This window comes from Leuciscus leuciscus, assembly GCF_965113295.1.
Source record: "Leuciscus leuciscus genome assembly, chromosome: 20".
NCBI lineage: Eukaryota > Metazoa > Chordata > Actinopteri > Cypriniformes > Leuciscidae > Leuciscus > Leuciscus leuciscus.
The window spans coordinates 15,736,972-15,749,015 of NC_138744.1; the positions used below are offsets into that span (position 1 = coordinate 15,736,972).

The 12,044-nt window shown below is 37.0% G+C and overlaps 1 protein-coding gene across 5 annotated transcripts in view; it reads right to left on the minus strand.

The window, feature by feature from the left end:
* spaca6 (sperm acrosome associated 6) overlaps positions 1-8,790 on the minus strand; it is a 40,450-nt gene extending 31,660 nt beyond the window's left edge. For 2 of the 5 annotated variants that reach the window (XM_082149519.1, XM_082149520.1), the window contains exons 1-2: positions 7,477-8,787; positions 3,155-3,246 (exon numbers count right to left, since the gene is read on the minus strand). The gene's annotated coding sequence lies outside the window, so the exon portion shown is untranslated. Of the gene's footprint in view, positions 1-3,154; positions 3,247-7,476 lie in introns of all 5 variants that reach the window. The other 3 variants (XM_082149522.1, XM_082149518.1, XM_082149517.1) reach the window with 2 other exon arrangements.
* Between the last annotated feature and the right edge of the window lie 3,254 nt (positions 8,791-12,044).

A 12,044-nucleotide genomic window follows, 5' to 3' on the forward strand; every position in this document is an offset into this window, starting at 1 on the left:
AATGCTCAAGGTCACAAAACTTTTGGTAGTACCTAGAATATCTGGTAACACTTTATTTTGATGGTCCCTTTTGTACATTCTGTTCACTATAAGTAACTTTGCAACTACATGTGAACTAACTCTCACTGAAGTATTAGTAGACTGTCTGCTTAATATCTGCTAACACTTTATTGTGTTGGTCCTCCAACAGACATTCTACTGACTATAAGTAACTTTGCAAGTACATGTCAACTTATTCTAACCCTAACCCTACCAGTCTACTAATACTCTACTAACACTCTAATGAGAGTTAGTAGACATGTACAGTAGGTGCAACGTTACTTATATGCCCTAGTCAATAGTATGTGTTACACGGACCACCAAAATAAAGTGAAACTGGATATCTAAGTCCACTAAAGGAGGGAGAGCGTTTTCACATTTGGCTCCTAAACTCCTGAATAGACTTCCTGATAATGTTCCTCAGACACACTCTACCAGTATAAATCTAGATTAAAGACACATCTCTTTAGCCAAGTATTAACATAATGCTCCTCATAACATTGTACTCCAGTTATATCAGATGAAATCTTTTGCTTGAAATGTTATTAACAGTAGCTATGCTAATTATTTTCCACTTGCTTTTCTGTTTTCTACCTCAGGATGCCAAGGTAACTAGAGAGTATGCCAGATCCAGTTTGAATCCAGCCTCTTACAAAGATTTCAGATGCCCCACCACCTGTGAAGTGAAGACAGCAACCCCTGTGAGGATTTCAGATGATGCCAACTCTGAATCAACATGCACCCGTGCCAAATTTTCTATATATTGTAATCATGATGATCACAACTTGTAATAATTGCTTTAATGAGAATTTTTTTTTTCTGCCTAAATTAATACATATTAGCTAACTGCATGTTTTACCTGAGAACTGTACATTTTTGACATATGGACATTACTTTGACAGAGTCACCTCTGATAACAGATCACTCTGAATTGTAATGTAGAAACATGCATTTTTCTGTAAAGCTGCTTTGAAACAATATGTATGAAAAGCGCTATACAAATAAATGTATTGTTCTCTGTTTTTCTGATAAACATCAATCATGTCAACTTTAACCGGTTAACTTTACATAACCATCAGAATCCACTGGCAGAAAGGGTCAGGCTGAAATCTACAGCTTGGTATAAAGCCAAAAAACTAAGTTCACAGAGTAACTCTTTTTCCAGTATTCAAGTCATTAATGCACAAAAATTGTCATCATATTAATTAGGAAATACTACAGCTGAAGTGCAATCAAAAATAATTTAGCCAAACATGCTCTCACTGTGACTAAACCAAACAGTAAAACTGAATACATCATGCTACAGCGCAAATCTACTTATCTTATACAGTTTTTACTACCATGTTTTCTATTAAACTTCTCCTTGAACTTGAACAATGCACAAGTGTTTGCGCTTGATCTGTTTCCTGACCTCTCTTTGCTAAAAGCAAACATCTTGAGGAGGGGAACCATGGTTACGGCTTTCATCTTAAAGTGTAGTTCCTCAACACTCCATGTACTCAAAAGCCACAGCTGCTTTTTCACCAACCATCTCTTTTATTGCCACTGGACCAGTCAAAAATAGTCATTTTCCTTATCAATTCCTCCACAGCAAACAAAAATGTCTAATAACCCCAAGACGGAAGACACAAGCGATTACAATTTAACTTATGACAATATGAAGGTCTAATAAAACTTGGTTTTACAAGAATGAAATGTATTGGACTAGCTGTCTAAGCTGTAAGTTCTCCAAGAAGGAAACAGCATAAATCTCAATAATTTCAAACATTTCAAAACCATTAAGGAAACTGTTAAGAGTGTCTTCTCATGTAATGAAGCTCAAATCTTCAGTCCTAGATTTTGATATTGCAACAATAAATGCAATGTAGTTGATTAGACAAATCTAAATATAACGATTTATCATTAATTCAGATGTCAAAATAAACCTAGTTTCTCATTTGTTTAATTTTTTCTAAATGGACTAAAATATCATTCAAATCCTTTGAAACTCTGCCTCTCTTTTCCCTGATTCCGAGAAGAGCATAAAGACACATATTGAGCTTTGGGGACAGAGTGTGACATAAATAAAAATTTTTGGGAGCACACACACAAACACACACACACACACACACACACACACACACCAAGAAATAAGAGCAGGATAACAGCCTGGACAGTGTAGGATTAGAGGATAAGATAGCAGAGACAGGCAGGAGATAGGGATGCAGAAATGAACAAGGAGCAGACACAGATGGGAGAGAGAGGCAGAAAAGAGAAAGGTATCTCCACAAGAAAGACAGGGATATAACACAAATAAAAGAGCACCGAGGACACAGGAACAAAGGTACAATTGAAAAGCGGGTCGACCCTGAAGCTGCAGGCCATATGTTCAACTGAATTTCTAAAGTTAAAACCAAATATTGCCCTGCTTTCGCTGGTGAATGTGTACATAATACCCCAGTTTGTATATCTGCACGCTTTTGAATCAGTGCACATGGCTTACCTGTGAGCGTTAATGAGAGCACATGTTGTGCGTGGCTTATGTCGTTGCCGCCTGGGTTATGTTTCCCTATTTTACTTAAGAAATCCTAAGAGAATAGTTCACTCAATAAAAACAATCATAAAGTTTTAAAAAAGACATAATGACGAGTGAGTACATTTTTCATTTTTGGGTGCTAGATACTTTTGAATGAGCAGAGCACATTTGGGGTCGATAAGATGTTTAATGTTTTTGAAACAACGCCTACAAAGGATGCATGTATTTGATCAAAAATACACTGTAAACAGTAATATTGTGAAATATTGTTACAATTTAAAATAACTATTTTCTATTTGAATATATTTTAAAATGTAATTTATTTCTGTGATGCAACGCTGAATTTTCAGCATCATTACGCCAATCTTCAGTGTCACATGATCCTTCAGAAATCATTCTAGTATGTGATTTGGTGATCAAGAAACATTTCTTATTATCGTCAATGTTGAAAACAGTTGTGCCACTTAATATTAAGTTATTGAAACCATGATAAAAAATTGTCAGCGTTCTTTGATGAATAAAAAGTTTAAGGAGCAGCATTAATCAGTTTATAACTGTGTTTACGGACACATCCTAAATAAAATAATAAATCTTACTGACCTCAAATGGTAATGTATAGGTACTCCCTCTTTACTTTATCAGAGCTGAGTGAAATGGGCATCTGGTAATAAGAAAGATCTTCAACATAAATCCTACACAAACACAAGCACCAGACGGCAAGAGTGAATAGTGCATGTGGCTAGATTTATATAACACAAACACACACATACAGCTTTTCCTCATTTTCACCCAACCCCCAACACCTCAGTCGTCTTAGCAGGAGAGAGGGGAAACAAAGAAAGAATGAGAGGATGCGAAACAATTTCATGTCGGAAAAGTGAAGGTTGAAAAATGAAAATCAGACCTAGCTAAAGGAAAAGAAGGGAAGTGGAGAAGGTGAGAAAACAAGAGAGAAGTCTGCCAGTGAGGGAGTTTGCTGAGGCAAGCAGCAGCGCTGTGACCTACTAATGCAGAACTGAGGAATTCTCATTGCTGACCCGAAACACATTCCTCTGGACTGCAGATATTAACCCCCACGCGACCACTGTACGCACGCACACACACCGGCGATCGCTTTACACACACTAGCAAACCTCACATGCAATTATACAGTCACTCAAGACATAATATAATTGTCACTTGGTCATGCATATTAACACTTCTATGTCACCTTGAGTAAACCAGCATAGCGCACACACACTGAACACACAATAGCCACGGTACCATTTCTTCTCCAGCAATTTGTAAGTCAGCACTCCAGGTAAAAACACAGTATTACAGCAGTCAGGCAACTGTTAATTAGCCCCATACTGTCAGCACATTTGATTATGCAGGTGCAGAATATCACATGAAAAACAGCTCCACAGGAAATACTGCCTCTGAAATAAAATATATATTATTCTTAAAGGGATAGTTCTCAAAAAACTAAAAAACTAAAACTCTGTCGTCTTTTACTCATCCTCAAAAGAAGATATTTAGAAAATTGTCTTAGTGTATTTTTGGCCACAAAAAGGAAGTAAGTGGGGTCCAATGTTTTGTTTTGGACCCCATTTACTTTCATTGTGGTGGCAAAAATAGCTAAAACGTTCTTAAAGAAAGTCATACAGATTGGAATGATATCAGTATTATTTATATACTGTTATAGTATTCATTCATTTTTCAATCTTCATTTAAATTGATTTATTTCTGTTAGTTGTCAAGGCAAAATTTCTAAGTTTTATAAGTTTTTCATTCAATACTAAATTATATCAAATTCAATTCAATTACCTTTATTAAATACTTTTAATAGTTATATGATTTAATAGTTAGATGACAAAATTTTTATTTTTTTTGGTAACTATCCATTAAAATTTAGGAATACATTTGATGAAATGAAGTGACTGAAACACTAAACTGAAAAAAACATATACTTAATTAGGGTTTGCAGTTATGATCAGCATCTCAGGAATCAAATTAATTAGATGAGAGCAGTAGCATTGAATACTTTTTTCCAAGCAAGAATACAAGCCTTTTAAAGAAAAAAGAAATGTTTGCTAACTAAACGTTAGACCGGATCATTTTTCAGAAATGTTATATAGATGCATTTTTTGCTCAATTTAACTTACTGCACATCCACCTGTCATTTAAAAAAAGCATCAGCTCTCCAACAAATGTCTTAATTCAGCCTAATTTGGATGGTGAAGTGGGTTGAGATTTGATGAAAGAGCTATTTAGATATGAGTCACATAAGGTTACCTAAAATGTGTACACAATATCTAGTCACCACTACAATTTAGGCCAATTAGAAGTGTTTGCAGACACATCTGATACCAGAAGAACGAGGCAAATTGTCATTTATGTTCCATTATGTAGACATGATATATTTATACAGAGAGGAATATAGTTTTTTCTTCACAATAACAAATGCACATGGCAATATATCAGTCATGAAAACATGAGCATTGGAGGTCCACTGTATGTCTCTGTTAGTATTGTTTTTTTGTATTCAGAGCTAAATAAATTTTCCACATTCTATTCCACAGCCAGAAATTGTAAGAGAGGAGGCAGTGCTGATGTTCAACCTATTGATTTCCTGAGCACTTCAGTAAGGGCGGGCTCAAGCAATCTGAGACACTTGAACATATGGAGAGTCAATGGCCATTATACTGTTTTGTACTGGTAGTAGTATTCAAGACTGGAGGGAGGCTCAAGTGTATATGTAGTGTATAAATGCAGTTGTGGGCCAATGAAGAATGCCATATCAACTGAGAGCCAAAATTCAAGAAAAATAAAGAAAACAGAGATGGAATAGAGATTTCGAAACACAAAATAATAAAGAAATAAAACAGGCTACAGTACATTCTTTTTTTTATAAAAAAAAAAAAAAAAGCATATTTGGTATTTAACTAGCTCTTCTCCCATTACTTTTTATGGACTTATATATACAAAATATATATACAGAATAGTATAGTATAGTATAGTATAACTAAGTAATGGGAGAGAGTTAGTATACAAACTGGAAAATCCAAATTGGAACATTCATTCCTTTGAGGTTTGCTTGAGCATGAGCATGAGAATCATGAGTGAATCAGGGATGGTCAAATATAATCCATATTGGGTATGAAACTATAACCTATAACAGACAGTTGAACAAATTCAACAATTTCCCCCCTTACTGGTGCCTAGCTAACTCCCTTTGTGATGCTGTACATAAATGACAGACATTTGACCAGTGGTTCTCAACATTTTTGACTCAACAATGTTCAAAGGCCAGTTGTCTTCCAGTTGTTCATGATGGATTAAGGATAAGGACATTTTAAAATATTTTAGAGCTTAGCATAAATAGAAAAAAAAAAATGCATATTCAATATAAAAATGGCCATGGCATAGCAAGATTTTATTCCTTTACATTTTCCAGGTCTAGAAATCACACTTTTAAAATGAGGCTTCCTCATATATTCAGCTTTTCCATAACATTAGAAACCTGGTTCTTAAAAGACAAAGATTGAATTAAAATAAGAAATATATTGTTTTTTATTTGTATATTATTATTTTAATGTATCCTTATAACTTATCTTGAGGCTCCCCTAGAAGGTTGCTGAGGCCCCCTAGTGGGCCCTGGACCCCTAGTAGACAATTGGACTTCGTTCACTCCGAAAGTTTTTTACATTCTCTCATTTCTTACATGGATTTATGGTGCAGATTGAGGAATAAAATGTAAGCATCTGTTCAAGCATCTTTCCCATTATTTTCTACCTCTATCACTAAACCGAATTGTCATCTGTGATTTTTAAACTTTAATGCAGTAAAAGCAATGCACATTTGCGATTAAATGATACACTGTAAAAAGTTAAAGAAAATCTCATAGTACTTACAAAAATACACCGTTTTTAAGAACATAAAACAAACAAAAAAAGTCACTGGATAGGGAACTAAAAATAAGAGTGCCAAAACCTAAAAGCTCTTAAATTCATCTCCATAGATTTATGTTGAAAGCAAACATCATTTTAGGGCTGTTTTTGACTGCTAAACTGCCATTACGCTTTTATATGTCGGCGGGTTAGCAGGAACCATCAGGTTAAGGGCAGTAGAGGATAATCACCGTGGAGACAGGTATGCAGTCAGACATGAGATATAAAACACATTGGACAGACAGAGGATAGGATAGCATGCTGTTACAAAATTATAAGAGCAGAGGATTTATAAAGAAAGAGAGAAACTGTTCACTTTTGTCGTTACAGCGGTAAACCTTCTCGCAAGGGCGCAGACGGAGGAAGACAGACAGCGGGGATGAGGGGTGATGGGAGGAGCGTGGTACGGAGAGAGAAGAGGGGACACCCCAATAAAGGGATTACGCTACATTTCAAACCGATTCAGATGAAACAAAAGTGCCACAAACCAAGAAGGCCAGGATTGACTTTGCATAAAGATCGCACTCTCTACAAGTGCATCAGTGCAGAACTAATTTAACTGATGCAAACTGTGAGTACTAAACCTTTTATGCGATCAACTTGACCGGGCCTCATTTTAGCCTTTTGGAGAAGTCATGGATATTAGTCTATGATACTAGCAATAAATACTCGAACAGACATACACAACCAAAGCTAATACGTGTCGCACAAGAAAACAGAGTGAACATGATCGCTGCAGGGATGAAAATGTGATGGAAGAGGAAGGAAAAGTAAAGTCTCCAAACAAACACATGGTTAATTTTGCACACAAAGAAGCAGAAAGGGCAGTTATAAGCTAACAAAACACCTGAGAAAGATATTGGAACATATTAGCATAAAAAAAAAAAAAAACATTTAGAAGAAGATTTTAGATAAATTAGAAGAAGCAGAATAAGACAGATGAAAAAAAGAAGGCAAGAAATGACCAAAAGTGAAAAGTGAAAAGCAAATTACCAGCAAGTGTTGGAAAAGAACGGTGGCTTCCTTTCCCCCGATTTTGCCCACTTCCAGGTCAGCCATCCCTCATTTCTCCTCTTACAGGTTCCTCTCCTACTTTACTCTTCTCCCTCTCGTATTTCACGTTTCTGCCAGTCCACTCTCCTCAGTCCTGCTCTCTTCGTTTACCCCCTCCTTCCTTCTCTCTCTCTCTTTCTCTCTCTCTCTCTCTGCCTTTTCATCATTCCTCCTCACAGACACCACTCTCTTCCGCTTCCTTCCTTTCTTTACGGATAAGTGTAGAGAAGAGGGAAGGGGGAGGGAAACCTGCACCGTAAAGAGAGCAAGACTCGTGTGTTACAAGTAAAAAAAGGGCCTCTCAATGAGAAACAGGCTATCTCAGTGTGTGAGAAACAGCTGAGAGAGAGAGAGAGAGAGAGAGAGAGAGAGAGAGAGAGAGAGAGAGAGAGAGAGAGAGAGCCGCATTGAGCCGGTTTCTCCACCCGTTGGGAGAAACAGAAATACTAGATGCTCTTAAAGCGGTGCGTTAAAAGAAGACCTGATGAGAGACGAGCTAGGAAAAAAAGAACAGTGGTGTTTAATAGTATGTGCATGTGCAGGAGAGAGTGAAGGATAGGAATACAGGACAGAGCGAGATGGAGCGAGAGAGAAAGGGGGGTGGCTTCAGACAGAATATCTTAGTGGGAGGGAAAGAGGAGGAGAGTAGCAGTGAAGAGAAATCAAAGGAGTGGATTTTACTCCCCGTCTTCTCTTGTTCACTTTTTCTCTCATTCGGAATCAATGTGCAGTTAAGAAGCATACAGATGACTCCTCTCGGCTTAGTTACCGCACATTTTTTTCTCAGCTCTTCCACTTGCTCAGGAACATGCAATCTTGCACATGAACTTGAAACTCTCTCCCTGGTCTGCAAGCTGCAATCCCATCCTGGCCTCTCTCTGCTTGAGAACCTCCTGCAAGAGAAACACACTGAACTGAGTCTGGGGAACAAGAAAAGGAAAGTGAACATTGATATGCAGAGCAGCGAGGTGCAGGACAGCCAGGACAATATCCTGACATGGCAGGTTCCATTGTGACAAAATACCTCATATACTGTGAGAACATGACCCGCTTTTGGTTTAATTTTTTTTGTTATAGCCTATTTGCCTACATACAGTGTGAGAAACATTCACTGGAGTAAAAAGTGAGACAACCAGCCCCGATCTTCACTATATATATGATTATACTCCTTCCTCACCGCTTCGTTTTGTGCAGAAAGGTCACATGTGTAAATAGAGTGGTTCATAGGTGATGCTGCCTGGCCGTCATTCCAACACAATTGAATAAAACATTCAGTTGTTTCGCGGCTTGTTTGTTTTTTAAAGTTTTGATTTGATGTAGGATCTTGAAAACGCTGCGATTGTGGCTCAAAGCTGAAAAAATTACGTCACACGTCAACAATTTAAACAGATCAAATAATTAGCCAAGTGAATTCTGTCGTCATCAACTTCATGGTGGTTGTAAAGATGAAAACAAGATGGAAATGGGGTTTATTAACATAAAATGACCAAGTAAAGGTAAGGAAGACAATTTTTTAAATACTGATTGAAACTCTCTTCACATCCTGATAGCAATCAATAACAGAAGTAGTCTAAAAATTCTAAATATTAAAACAAGTAGCCTACATATATCTTCTGTGGAAGTCCCAGGACCAAAAAATATTTGTCCAATCATTGCATTCGGCCCAAATGCAATGATATGATGTCCTTCCTGCCTGTCAACATTCCGCACACCCTGCTCGTGCAGACATCATACGTCATCAGCGCGTTACGTAATGCCTGGTACACATTGTACGATTTTGAGCTGTCCCAGACGTAAGATGACCAATCGTGGTATAGCTAATAAAAATGCAACATGAAATGGCATATTGATCAATGTGACATGGCGCTAAAAATACAACCTCAAGTTCCATTTGCTAAATTGGCATGCCAAGTTGGCTTCTTTTTACCTAGCCACGACCGCATCCATATTCCCCTTTCGCTTCCTCCTCTTTTTTTCAGCGCACATAAAAACCACAATTGCCAAAGTGCAGTTTCATTTGTAATGATCTTATAAGATTGCAGAAATCATACAGTCTGTAGCAGCCATGAGGCTGTGCAGAGTTGTGTGCAGAGCTGTAGACAGACAGTCACTGAGCAACACAAACAGCAGCCGCGCACATTGCATTGCATTTCTATGTTAACACTATCAACGCTGAAATGAATATGCAGCATTCAGTTGGTACAGGTAAGAGCACTGTAAGTTGTTTACGTTCGTTATTATTGTAATGTTATATACTAAGTTTGAGACATGAGGTAAAAAAACGTATGCTTTGCAGACTCTGTGCTCGTTGATGTGTTTTGAAGGAGGCGTGGCTTCCAAATTTTCTAACCCTATCTTTAACTGAAATTGCATGCCTATATAGTTAAAAACAAAGTAAACCATTACATCATGTCAAAATAACTCACTTGAATCTCTTACACTTACCTAGATGACAATGTCAAATAAATGGGTGCTCCTCATTTCTTGTGAATCCGTTTCCTTTCCTCGCGTCTAGCTCCACCTCCCATGAGAGGGAGCTCGCTACAACCGAAATTGCATACTTCCATTATTAGTACAACATTATGTGACGAAAGAAGAATGTCTGAATTCACATCACTCATAAAATAGTAGGCAAAAAGTACCCGGATGACTTCCAGCGAGATTCTGTAGTGTAAATACGATCGACAGTTTACTATCCATGAAGCCACGGAAGAGGATTATGAATTTGAATGGCAGTGAAGCAACGCAACTGACGCTGGTAGGTCACATGATGATAATGACAACATGGCGGATGTAGTTCATCCGGATTACATTCATACAAAAAAACATTAATGAGTAATTATTTGTTCAAAACACCTTGCATTAAAATTCCATTTTACAAATATAAGTGGACTGCACACAAATTAACATTCAATAATGGTTTCATAATGGTTTCAGTATCTAATTTTAATTAAGTAAATTGAACAAGACTCAAAAACATTTTGAGAGAAATCTGCTCTTTTCCATACAATGAAATGCATGGTGATTAATGGCTGTCATGTCAGTTGGTGAATGAAGCACCTCGCTTTGTGGGTCTTCTCTCAATTATTTTGGTTTTCTATAGAGAACTAGGTGCTTGATGGTTGCACAATTAACTGATTATGCTGTTCTGTTATTTGAACTTTTGCCGAAATGTCACAACCCATCACAACTGGAACTGATTTGACTTGCCAAAATAACAATTATTCCAAGCAATTTCACAAAATACTTGCATTTCAGCACATGTAGTAGTATTATACAGTACACAATGTAAAGACCAACAGAGCTTTGCACTGTTGATGACATTGAGCAACCATTCAAAAGTAATCAAAATCACAGTCTCACCTCTTTTGATTGCCCTCACCCAGAGTAACAAGGACAGATCACACCAAACATTATCTCCACACAACCAACGAGGCAGATCTTTGAGCACACTGCAAACCTAAACAACTATCGATCTGCTTCAGAATTGGTGAGAGGTGGGATCACTGGGATGGAAGGAAGGGGGAGAAAAGACAGGGTAGATAACAGAGGTCAAAGAGAAGTGTGCTGCAATCTCTTTCACCTTCATTACAGAAAGTAAACTGGCCCTTCATACATAACATCATTACCAGAGTGGGAGAACAATCCCATTAGGAACACTTCACTCCTAATGCAGACAAACTGTTCTTTTGCCCAAGGACAATCATTACCTGGGGGTGTGAGGGGGATACAAAGGAAGTGTGTTTGTGTGTGTGTGTGGCTGTGTAGAGGTAACTGTGCATGAGAGGATGGTATGCTTATACTGATGCTGATCTTGAAAGGCCATCGCTATCGATTGCATTAAGCTTGCTGGGAGCCCGGGAAATCGATACATTTTTAAAGGTGAAGCAACTAGCAGACAGCATTTGTGTTTGAGGACTTCAATGATACAAAATGGATTCTGAAGTGGTTATTTTCAAGATATAAAAATACATATAATCAAATAAATTATGAAAAATATAACATTTTAAAATATTATTATTAAAATATACTACTGTACATTCAGCTGTAATCATATTGCAAAAAAAAAAAAAAAAATCAATCTATAGCAATTTACAATGCAAATCTTTATTTTAATATTTTTTTAATAGTTATTTAGTTTTTATATTTTTATACACTACCTTCAGATATTATGTGCCGGTGTAGAAGTCATTTATTGCTGCAAAGCTCAAGCTGGGCAACAAAGAATAGACTTGATAATTTCCCATGGCTACGAACGAAGCACCTGTGGTTTCTAATATGAGTAATATGATCCATTTTGCCTTGGTAGCAATACGTGAAAGAAAATAACCATCAAGCTACTTTTCAACCTCTGTAATTGTTGTGGATAATTATGGAGTAACTTTGTATCAATTTGTGTCTTTTTTATGCAATCAAATATACTGTGTTTGAGAGCGAAAATCTATTATAGTCTTCTTAAGACTGTTTTTAATGACAAAAAGAAAGTAATTGATAACAAAACTCTTTGC